The 12549-nt window shown below is 36.3% G+C and overlaps 1 protein-coding gene and 1 pseudogene across 5 annotated transcripts in view; one reads left to right on the forward strand and one right to left on the reverse strand.

The window, feature by feature from the left end:
• COL4A5 (collagen type IV alpha 5 chain) overlaps positions 1–12549 on the forward strand; it is a 236308-nt gene that overhangs the window by 29285 nt on the left and 194474 nt on the right. The window lies entirely within an intron of this gene.
• On the reverse strand, positions 417–1459 carry LOC122689784 (annotated as a pseudogene).

Consider the following 12549-nt stretch of genomic DNA (forward strand, 5'->3'; position numbering starts at 1 on the left):
AATAAGCAGGGTGACAATATACAGACTTGACATACTCCTTTCCCAATTTTGGAACCAGTCCTTTGTTCCATGTCCAATTCTAACTTTTGCTTCTTGATCTGCATATAAATTTCTCAGGAGGCAGGTAAGGTGGTCTGGTATTCCCATCTCTTTAAGAATTTTCCACAGTTTGTTGTGATCCACACAGTCAAAGGCTTTAGTGTAGTCAGTGAAGCAGAAGTTGATGTTTTTCTGGAATTCTCTTGCTTTTTCTATGATACAGTGGGTGTTGTCAATTTGATCTCTCGTTCTTCTGCCTTTTCTAAATCCAGCTTAAATTCTGAAAGTTCTCTGTATATATTAGGTTGGTGCAAGTGTAATTGCTATTTTGGACTGTGAATTTTAAATCAGTATAACTAGACTCAAACACATCTTTATTAATCAAAATAGTAACCATTATAATCAGCAAATTTTTGCCCACCAGAAATAAGTTTATTTACTCCTGTAGCATAAGAATCCATGCTTCAGATTTCAATGAACTCTAAAAAAAAAAAAAATAAATTCAATGAACTCTTGGAAAGCATTTTCTGCCTCCTGCTGGTTATGGAAGTGTTTTCCCTGCAAAAAGTCGTCAAGATGCTTGAAGAAATGGTAGTCGGTTGGTGAGAGGTTAGATGAATATGGTGGATGAGGCAAACTTCACAGCCCTATTTGTTCAACTTTTAAGCATTGGTTGTATGATGTGTGGCCGGGCATTGTCATGGAGAGGAATTGGGCCCTTTCTTGCCAGCTGAAGATGTTGCAATATTCGGTGCATCTCATCAGTTTGCTGAGCATACTTCTCAGATGTAATGGTTTTGCAGAGATTCAAAAAGCTGTAGTGGAACAGATGGGCAGCTGACCACCAAACAGTGACCATGACTTTTTTTGGTGCAGGTTTTGCTTTGAGAAGTGCTTTGGAGCTTCTTCTCAGTCCAACCATTAAACTGGTCATCACCTGGTGTCATATAAAATCCACTTTTTCATTGTACATCACAGTCTGATAGAGAAATGGTTCATTGTTGTGTACAATAAGAGAAGATGACACTTCAAAATGACAACTTTTTTGATTTGTGGTCAGCTCCTGAGGCACCCACTTATCAAGCTTTTGCACCTTTCCAATTTGCTTCAAATGCTGAATGACCATAGAATGGTTGACATTGAGTTCTTGGGCAACTTCTTGTGTAATTTTAAGAGATTCAGCTTTGATGATGGCTCTTAATAGGTCATCGTCAACTTCCAATGGCCAACCAGTATGCTCCTCATCGTCAAGGCTCTCATCTCCTTTGCAAAACTTCTTGAACCATCACTGCACTGTACATTCATTAGCAGTTCCTGGACCAAATGCCTTGTTGATGTTGTGAGTTGTCTCCACTGCTTTATGACCCATTTTGAACTCAATTGAGAAAATCACTTGAATTTGATTTTTGTCTAATATCATTTCCCTAGTCTAAAATAAATATAAAATACACAGCAAGTAATACGTCATTAGCAAAAAAACAAAGTGAGAAATGTGCATTAAAATGATGTATAACATAACCGCATTTATTTAAGAATGTATTCTAATATCAAATGGCAAATTTCAACAATGCAAAACCACAATTACTTTTGTACCAACTTAATACCTATCTGTGTGTTGTGTATTGCAGCACTTTTTCACTACTTAGCCAGGCCGTGTGTAACTCTGCCTTTGCTTTTACTTCCTGCTTACACTGTGCCTGGAGATCAGCTAGAGTGAAAATTCAAGGTTTTCTCAGGTCTTTTCTGAGCATGAGTCCTCCTCTGGGCATAGGCCTGGTTTGTAAAATTTTCTAGTATACATGGGCACTTTTCAGTGTCCTAATGTTCCCAAAGAAACTCTCTCTCCTGCTTTTTTTCCTCCCAGAGTTTTGGCACTCCATATACCTCACCTGCTGGGATTTTGATTGGGATTGCATGTCATCTATAGTTCAGTAGACGTTAATGATATTGAGTTTTTTAATACAAGTCTGTATTTATTTTTTGGTCTTCCTTAATTTCTTTTAGCAATATCTTATACTTTTCAGCATATCAGTTTTATAATTTCTATCAATATTAGTACTTTTTATAGATTCTCAAGAATCTTCTGTAGGCACAATTATGTTGTCTTTCCATTCTCTATGCCTATGTATTGTTTGCTTTGCCTTGCTCTCTTGGCTAGGAATTCAGTACAATATTCAGTAGAAGCAGTGAGAGCAAAGTGGTAAGATCAATCATCCCTGCTTTGTTTCTGTTATTGGGGGAAAGCATTCAGTCTGTTATCATTGTGATGGTAGTTCAGTATTTCTCAATGTGTGGGGAAACTTTGCCCACAGAGAACAGTTGGCAACATCTAGAGACATTCTTGATCATCATGATTGGGGGCTGTTATTGGCATCTAGTAGACAGAGGCAAGAGACGATGCTAAGCATCCTACAATGCACCTACCACCCACCTACTCTGTGAAACAAAGAATCATCCAGGCCAAAATATTGATAATGCTATTGCTGAGAATCTCTGTGTTAGCTCTAAGTTTTGAGGATGTCCTTTATTGAGTTAAAGAAGTTACCTTTTCCCCAACTTCGGTGTATTTTCATCAGAATTGGCTATTGAATTTTTGTTTAGTTTTTTCTGCTTCTAGAGAGATGATTGTATAGTATGTTCTCCCTCTTTCTATTAATATAGTGAATTACCAACAGATTGCTCTAGCAAAATGCTGTAGACTGGGTGAGAAATTTATTTTTCACAGTTTTGGAGGCTGGAAAGTCAAACAATCAAAGTGCTGGCAGAGTTGATATCTGGTGAAAGTCCCCTTCCTGGTTCATAAACAGCTGGAACAAAACTTGGATCTAGGAATACACTTGATTTATTTGGGATTTCTGAGACTACACTGGCTAACAGAGCTTCATATTGGGAGACGTGGAAAGTAGTATTTATCCTTCTGTTGATTATCGCATTACAATTGGGCTAGAAAGTATTAGGATATTTTTAGAAATGAGATAATGCTATTAATATTACTTGGTATTAACCATTTAATTTTCCATATGTGCTAGTTTCTAAGGGCTGCTCTAACAAAATGCTGCAAACTGAGTGGCTTAAAATAACAGAAAATTATTGTCTCATACAGTTTTGGAGAACAGAAATGTTAAAATAAAGTATGGAATGCCTGGCCATTCTTTTTTTGAAGGCGCTAGAATAGAATCTTCCCTTTCCTCTTCCTAGATTTTGGTGATTCCTAGTTTCCCTTGGCTTATAGATGCATCATTCCAGTCTCTACCTCTGTCACCACATGGTGTTCTTTCTTTGTGTGTCTCTGTGTGCAACTTTGTCTCTTCTCATAAAAGACATCAGTCTTTGGATTAGTGAAAGTGAAACTCACTCAGTTGTGCCCAACTCTTTGTGATCACACGGACTCTAGAGTCCATGGAATTCTCCAGGCCAGAATATTGGAGTGAGTAGCCTATCCCTTCTCCAGAAGATCTTCCCAACCCAGAGATTGAACCCAGGTCTCCCACATTCCAGGTGGATTCTTTACCAGCTGTGCCACAAGGGATTAGGGCCCACCCAAATTCAGTATGACCTCCTTTTAGTTTGATTACATCTGTAAAGAATTTAACTTCCAAATAAGGTCACATTCTAAGGTCTTGGGTGAGCATGAATTTTGCAAGGACAATATTCAAACTAGTGCACCTTATATAAATATGTTTCTTTTTTGTGCTTTCAAAGGACACCTTGGAAAATATTTTCATTTCAATATATTTTGATCTATATGTGTGCATGCATGCATGCTAAGTCACTTCACTTGTGTCTGCTTCTTTGCGATCCCATGTACTGTAGCCCACCAGGCTCCTCTGTCCTTGGGATTCTCCAGGCAAGGAAGCTGGAGTGGGTTACCATGACCTCCTCCAGAGAATCATCCCAACCCAGGGATTGAACCTGTGTCTCTTACATCTTCTGCATTAACAGGCAGGTTCTTTACCACTAGTGTAACCTGGGAAGCCCTTGGTCTATATGCCAAATCTAAATATTCTTATATGCAAATGTTCAGATAGATTAAGGTTAAAATAGGTGTTCCCAAAGTTTTCTAAACAAGAAAAATGTGAAAGGACATGATATCAATGTTATTTTCTTCTGACTTAAACTTAGCAAAATAATAGCAAATAATGATTATGTGAGAGAGTGTTTCAGGGAGGAAGTTAGTGAGACAGTTGTCAAGCTTTTGAATTACAATACATGTGTCAGGCTGAGTAGTGCATAATCTCCTCACACTCAAAGATCTCACAGTTCTGTTGAGAAAGAAATTATAGCATGATGAGTACAATACTAGAATTATACATAAAGCATATAACTATATTGAGTTCTAAAAAAAAACTCTCTGTGTTCGTGTCTTATGTCTGTGTGTGATAATAGAGGGAGGAAGAGGGAGAGAGAGAGTAAAGAGGGTTAACTGATCTGAAAGGAAAATTAAGTAAACCAAACAGCATTGTATATTTCACTTACACTAATTCAAAAGTAATGACCCATACAGTGTTGTATTTATCAAAATGTTGATTTATTTATTCCAAAATGTTGATTTTCTGACCAAGTATTTTCTTTTGGATCTGGAGGATCTGCTAAAAGTGAAGCTGTCACATAGCATATCAGGAAACATCAGTGGGGAAAACTTAAACTATAATAACATGAAACAAACATCAGCCTGATTACTGGTTCTGTGACTGAAATAAATTGGTATCTAGAGTTCTTACTCTGCCCCCAAGGTGTTTTTTAAACAGGAGGAATTATCTGTAATAAAATTACTATCTTGAAAATGAGCTGTGCTACCTTGGATTATTTTTCTTTCTTTTGTTCCCTCCTTACATTTATTTTTGATTAGGTAGTACATTCAGGTGGTTCAAATTTTAATAGTTATAAAAGAGTATACAATTAAAGGGCACTCTTCATGCCCGGCTACATAGTTCTTCTTCCCAGAGCCTCCTGTGTTAACATTTCTTATTTTGACTTCTAGAGCTATTTCATGCATAAAAAGACTCACAAACGTAGACACACTTTTTTCCCTTATTTTTACACACTTTTATGTTCTTTGCTTTAGATAATTTCATATTAGTATACGAAGAGCTATGGGTGTATAGTATTGTTTGATGGTATGAATGCCATTATTTATTTAACCAGTCCCCTATTGAGGAATATGTAGATTGTTTTCTGACTTTTGCTATTGCATTTCTACAGTGAATAACTCTGTAACAGGTCATTTCAGATATGTCCTATCTGTAGGATAAATTTCTAGAAATGGAACTGCTGGGTTGGATAGTATGTACCTTTGTCATTTTGATGGATATAGCCAAATCATCCTCCACAGAGGTTGTACCAGTTTACACTTATACCAGCAATAGATATAAACGTATAAACGTGCTTGTTTCCCCAGCCCTCACCTTATCTTTTCATATATTTAAGACCCTTTGATATTTATAAAAGGGAGGTGGGAGGGGGGATCGGGATGGGGAACACATGTAAATCCATAGCTGATTCGTGTCAATGTAAGGCAGAAACTACTACAACATTGTAAAGTAATTAGCCTCCAACTAATAAAAATAAATGAAAAAAAATTTTCCTTTTTATGATGATCAGAATGCTACTGGGTTGATTGGCACAGCATCTTTTCTCCTTATCCTATGGGCATGTTCTTTTGCACAAAAGAACAAAGGTGATTCCAAAGAGCATGTTTAGGTCAAATAAACTCTAAGCCAGGAACATTTTATGGGTTTAAAAAATTCACTAGCTTTTTATAACTCATTATACAGCCAACATTATCATGGTTGACAAACAACTGAACCAACATCCCCTAGTAATTTTAAATAATGTAAATTACTTGTAAGGAACTTAACTCATTATTTTGTTACTTCTTAATATAGATTGTACTTTATGAAATATTTTTATATCCTAAGATAAATAAAATTATTCTTTACTTAGAAACTTACCAGTGTGTTAGAATTTACACAGAATTATTTAAAAGTATGATATGTTTTCATTTGAAGTATGTGTATACACTTTTCTTTCTTGATACCTAAGCCACATTACAGGAAGGTTAGAAGTTCAGTGTATATTTAAATGTGTTAGCTGATTCATAAATGGCTCTGGACTATTTTGTATCATACAACAGAATTATTCTCAGCTTTGTGGCATACTAGATCACTTCTATTATAGCATTTATCAATGTCTGACATGTATCATCATTAGTTATTTATGTGTCTGCCTTTCTCACTAGATCATGAACTTCTAGATAATGTAATTTGTATTCCCCTTTAGCACTAGCCTAAGAGCTCTGCATATATCCCATACTCACAACATATTTGTTGAATTGAATTGAATCACATTTACATTGGGGTTCTGAGGTTGCATTTTTCAAAACATTTTCCCACATATTGTTTGATTTTTTTTCTTGTAAAATCTCATTCTAATGCTGCTTGGGTTTGTTTTCTGCTAATATTATTGACTTTGTGTTAAAAAGAATTACTTAAAATGTTTCTCTTATTATAGCATTGAAGAGGTAGATTTTTTTGTATATATTTCTTTGCTCTTCAGTTTTTTCCATCAAAGTCCTACTTTAATTCTACACACAGTCAATTCTAAGTATTAATTGGGCAATAGGTAGACTGGACACTTTGGTAAGGCGTATTAGTTGTTTCGTTTCACTAAAACTCCCAATTTATATATGCAATTTGAAATGTGCAGTTACAGTTCTGGTCGTGGCTAATATAATTTAGAAGGTTCTATAGCAGCATGAACAGCTTTTCAAATTGCTGCTTTTTTAATCTAAATTTTTATTGAAATAATTGTGGATTCACATGCAATTCTAAAATAATACTGAGAGATCTCTTATACCCTTTGCCTTTATCCCCCAATTGTAACATCTTGAAAATGTTTTGCATTATATCACAACTAGATATTAATATTAACACAATCCACCAGTCTATTCAAATTTCACTAGATTTGCTTGTGTTCATTTGTTTCTGTTTTAATTCTATACAGTTTCATCAGATATGTAAGTTTATGTATCCACCACCACAGTTAAAATATCAAACAGCTTCAACACCATAAAAATATCTGTATTGCCCTTTTATAATTACATACACCTTCCAGTCCCATCCCCACTATCCTAACCCATGGCAACCAGTAATCTGTTTTCCATTTCTAAAATTTTGTCCTTTAAAAAATATTATACGTATAGAATAGTATAGTATGTGACTTTTTGTGATTAGGTTTTCTGATCAGAAAAATTCCCTGAAGATACTTCCAAGTTCTTCTGATTATCAAGTTATTTCCTTTTATTTCTGAGTAATATTCCATTTTATGTATGTACTGTATAATTGGGCTTCCCTGGTGACTCAGACAGTAAAGAATCTGCCTGCCAATGCATAAGACACAGGATCAATCCCTTGGTCAAGAAGATCTCCTGAGGGAGGAAACGGCAACCCACTCCAGTATTCTTGCCTGGAAAATCCCATGGACAGAGGAGCGTGGCAGGCTACATACATGGGGTCTCAAAGAGTTGGACATGACTGAGTGACTAACACACACACTGTATAATTATTGAAGGAAATCTGAGCTGATTCCAGTTTTGAACTATTATAAATAAATTTACTATGAATATCACTGTATGAGTTTTTGTGTACACATAAACTTTCATTTCTTTGGGATAAATGACCAGGTGTATAATTATTGGGGCATATGGTAGTGCATGTTTCCTTTTATAAGATAGTGTAAGATAATGTCTGTTTTACAGAGAAGCATTTTCATCCCAATAGATGAGAGATCTAGTTTCTCCTCATCCTTACCAACATATATCATTATCATTATTTTTTATTTTAGCTATTCTTAGTAGGGTAGTAGTGATATCTCAGTGTGGTTTCTGTTTGTAGTTCCCTTATGGCTAATTATACCAGGGCTTCCCTGGTAGCTCAGATGGTAAAGCATCTGCCTACAATACGGGAGACCCAGGTTCGATCCCTGGGTCGGGAAGATCCCCTGGAGAAGGAAATGGCAACCCACTCAAATATTCTTGCCTGGAAAATCCCATGGACTGAGGATCCTGGTAGGCTACAGTCCATGGGGTCGCAAAGAGTCAGACATGACTGAACGACTTCACTTTCACTTTCTATGGCTAATTATATTGATCATCTTTTGATGGGCTTGTTTTCTATCTTTGTATCCTCTTCAGTGAAATGGCTTTTGCCCATTTTCTAATTGGACTATTTGTTCTTTTTTCTATTGAGTTCTATGAATTCTTTATTTGTTCAAGTTCTAGTCCTTTGTCACATGTGTGGTTTGCAAGTATTTTCTCCCAGTCTGTAACTTGTCTTTTTGTCATCTAAACAGATTCTTTTGTAGTACAAATGATTGAAACTTTGATGAAGTCCAATTTATCAGTATTTCCTTTTATGAATTGTGCTTTTGGGTGTCAGTCTAAGAAACCTTCACCTAGCCTTAGATACTGAAGATTTTCTTATAAGTTTTATAGTTTAACATTTTGCATTTAAGTCCATGATCCATTTGTTGGAAAGGCTATCCTTTCTCCATTGAAGTGCTTCTTTAAACTTTTGTAAAAAAGAAAAAAATCAGTTGGGTTTAGTGTGTGGATCTATTTCTGGGTTGTCTATTCTGTTCTATTGATCTGTGTGTCTGTTCTACCAGTAACACCTATCTTGGTTATAGTAAGCCCTATTGGAAAGAATGATTCTTCTCACTATTTTTTCTCAAGATAGTTTTAGATATTCTAGGATCTGTGCCTTTCCATATGAATTTTAGAATTAGTTTATCTATGTCTATAAACTCTTGCTGGAATTTTGATAGAAACTGAATTAAACCTACGGAAAAATATAGGAGAATTGACATCATTACTGTGCTGAGTCTTCTAGTTCATGAGCATGGTATGTAACTCCATTATTTAGATTTTTCTACCCAGAGTAGTCCTTATGGTGTTTTCCTTGTTTTGTTGTCAAATCAGAGTGCATACATTAATCTGGTTTTCAACTTCTGTAGGCTTTCTGAGAATGTTTAAGCTCATTTATTAATACTCATTCAATATTAATTAATTAACAATGCAGGTATATTTATCTTACTCCATTGCAACTGATAAATAATACTTTGCGTTTGCAGTATTAGTTTAATTTTAAAGATCATAACCCTGTAAATGGTGGTGCAGTGTTTAAGAATCTGCCTGCTGATACAGGAGATGTGGGTTCAATCCCTGGGTCTAGAAGATCCTCTGGAGGAGGACTGCCAACTTACTCCAGTATTCTTGCCTAGAAAATCCCATGGACAGAGGAGCCTGGCAGGCCTACAGTCTGTAGGGTCGACTGAGTATGCACTACTCACTACTCAACCATGTAAACAGGTGAGGAACTGTACTAGAGAAACAACATTAGTATTAGACTAGGGAAACTTTGTAATAATATTTACTGTAAAAATTTTTATCTCTGTCGTAGTACATAAATATGATAGGCTGAGGGAGGGGTTACTGACTACATGAATAAGGACTTATTGGAGGGAGGTCTAATCTTTGAAAAATGTCTTTTTGGTAATTTTTTAGCCCAGTATAAAAAAAATTGAGGGTATGGAGAAGGTAAAGTCAGGAGGTAGGAGTAAGTGATTATTTAGATGACGGCAGATAAATAAGCTTGTCCTGTACTAAAGAGATCACATCATGGAGTAATAAGAACATATTGGATAAGATTGTAACTCTTTCTTGAAACAGGAAAATCTGAGTTATCTATTTATTTATGGAGTCACTCCTGGTTTCCCCACTTTTAGATGAGACCTGTTAATATATGGCTGTTAAAAAAATAAGATTCCTGAATTCATGGAATTTATACTATAATATGATTTATGGCATAACATTAATTGCATCTATAGATTTTTTAGCAGGTAAAACACATGATAAACTCATTAAGTAGGCGTATTTACAGTTGTTAGTGGCCAGTACAGTAAAGAATACCAACTTTGTACATCAATTTTTAAGTTAGAGTGTTTTTTTGGTTTTACTATTTTTCAAGGTTTCAGATTCTATACATTTGAGGTTATTGATCTTATTGTCAGATTAATTATGACTTAAAATAAGTGTTTGTTGAGCCATTTGTACATAGCATTTTAAATATCTTTGCTGAATTGGTGGTGGTTGTTCAGTGGCTAATTTGTGTCCAACTCTTTACGACTCCATAGACTGAAGCACACCAAGGTTCCCTGTCCTTCACTATCTCCCAGAGTTTTCTCAAACTTATGTCTATTGGGTTGATGATACCATCCAGCCATCTCATCCTCTGTTGCCCGCTTCTCCTCTTGCTCTCAATCTTGCCCAGCATCAGGGTCTTTTCCAGTGAGTCCGCTTTTCACATCAGGTGGCTAGAGTATTAGAGATTCAGCTTCAGCATCAGTCCTCCCAATAAATATTCAGTGTTGATCTCCTTTAGGATTCACTGGTTTAATCTCCTTGCTGTCCAAGGGACTCTCAAGAGTCTTCTCTAGTACCACAGTTCGAAAGCATCAATTCTTGGGTGCCCAGCCTTTTTTATGGTCCAACTCTCACATCCGTACATGACTACTGGAAAAACCATAACTTTGACTATACAGAACTTTGTTGGCAGTGATGATTCTGCTTTTTAATATGCTGTCTAGATTTGTCATGGCTTTTCTTCAAAGGAGCAAGTGTCTTTTATTTTTTTTTTTTAATTTCTTTACTACGTCTAATGATGTTTATTTTTTTCCATTTATTTTTTTTTTAGTTGGAGGCTAATTACTTTACAATATTGTAGTGGTTTTTGCCATACATTGACATGAATCAGCCATGGATTTACATGTATTCCCCATCCCGATCCCCCCTCCCGCCTCCCTCTCCATCCCATCCCTCTGGGTCTTCCCAGTGCACCAGCCCTGAGCACTTGTCTCATGCATCCAACCTGGGCTGGTGATCTGTTTCACCCTTGATAGTATACTTGTTTCAATGCTATTCTCTCAGAACATCCCACCCTCGCCTTCTCCCACAGAGTCCCAAAGTCTGTTCTGTACATCTGTGTCTCTTTTTCTGTCCTGCATATAGGGTTATCATTACCATCTTTTTAAATTCCATATATATGCTTTAGTATACTGTATCGGTCTTTATCTTTCTGGCTTACTTCACCCAGTATAATGGGCTCCAGTTTCATCCATCTCATTAGAACTGATTCAAATGAATTCTTTTTAATGGCTGAGTAATATTCCATGGTGTATATGTACCACAGCTTCCTTATCCATTCGTCTGCTGATGGGCATCTAGGTTGCTTCCATGTCCTGGCTATTATAAACAGTGCTGTGATGAACATGGGGGTACACGTGTCTCTTTCAGATCTGGTTTCTTCGGTGTGTATGCCCAGGAGTGGGATTGCTGGGTCATATGGCAGTTCTATTTCCAGTTTTTTAAGGAATCTCCACACTGTTCTCCATAGCGGCTGTACTAGTTTGCATTCCCACCAACAGTGTAAGAGGGTTCCCTTTTCTCCACATCCTCTCCAGCATTTACTGCTTGTAGACTTTTGGATAGCAGCCATCCTGACTGGCGTGTAATGGTATCTCATTGAGGTTTTGATTTGCATTTCTCTGATAATGAGTGATGTTGAGCATCTTTTCATGTGTTAGTTAGCCATCTGTATGTCTTCTTTGGAGAAATGTCTGTTTAGATCTTTGGCCCATTTTTTTTCCATTTATTTTTATTAGTTGGAGGCTAATTACTTTACAATATTGTAGTGGTTTTTGCCATTTTGATTGGGTCATTTATTTTCTGGAATTGAGCTGCAGGAGCTGCTTTTATAATTTTGAGATTAATCCTTTGTCTGTTTCTTCATTTGCTATTGTTTTCTCCCATTCTGAAGGCTGTCTTTTCACCTTGCTTATAGTTTCCTTTATTGTACAAAAGCTTTTAAGCTTAATTAGGTCCCATTTGTTTGTTTTTGCTTTTATTTCCAATATTCTGGGAGGTGGGTCATAGAAGATCTTGCTGTGATTTATGTCGGAGAGTGTTTTGCCTATGTTCTCTTCTAGGAGTTTTATAGTTTCTTCTTATATTTAGATCTTTAATCCATTTTGAGTTTATTTTTGTGTATGGTGTTAGAAAGTGTTCTAGTTTCATTCTTTTACAAGTGGTTGACCAGTTTTCCCAGCACCACTTGTTAAAGAGGCTGTCTTTTTTCCATTGTATAGTCTGGAGCAAGTGTCTTTTAATTTCATGACTGCAGTCACTGTCTGCAGTGATTTTGGAGCCCAAGAAAATAAAATCTGTCACTGTTTCCACTTTTTCTCCATCTATTTGCCATTAAGTGATGGGACCAGGTGCCATGATCTTAGTTTTTTGAACACTGAGTTTTAAGCCAGCTTTTTCACTCTCCTCTTTCACTCTCATCAAGAGACTCTTTAGTTCTTCTTCCCTTTCTGCCATTAGAGCGGTATCGTCTGCATATCTGAGATTGTTGATCTTTCTCTCAGCAACCTTGATTCCAGCTTGTGATTCAT

Source organism: Cervus elaphus, chromosome X (genome assembly GCF_910594005.1).
Source record: "Cervus elaphus chromosome X, mCerEla1.1, whole genome shotgun sequence".
Lineage (NCBI taxonomy): Eukaryota > Metazoa > Chordata > Mammalia > Artiodactyla > Cervidae > Cervus > Cervus elaphus.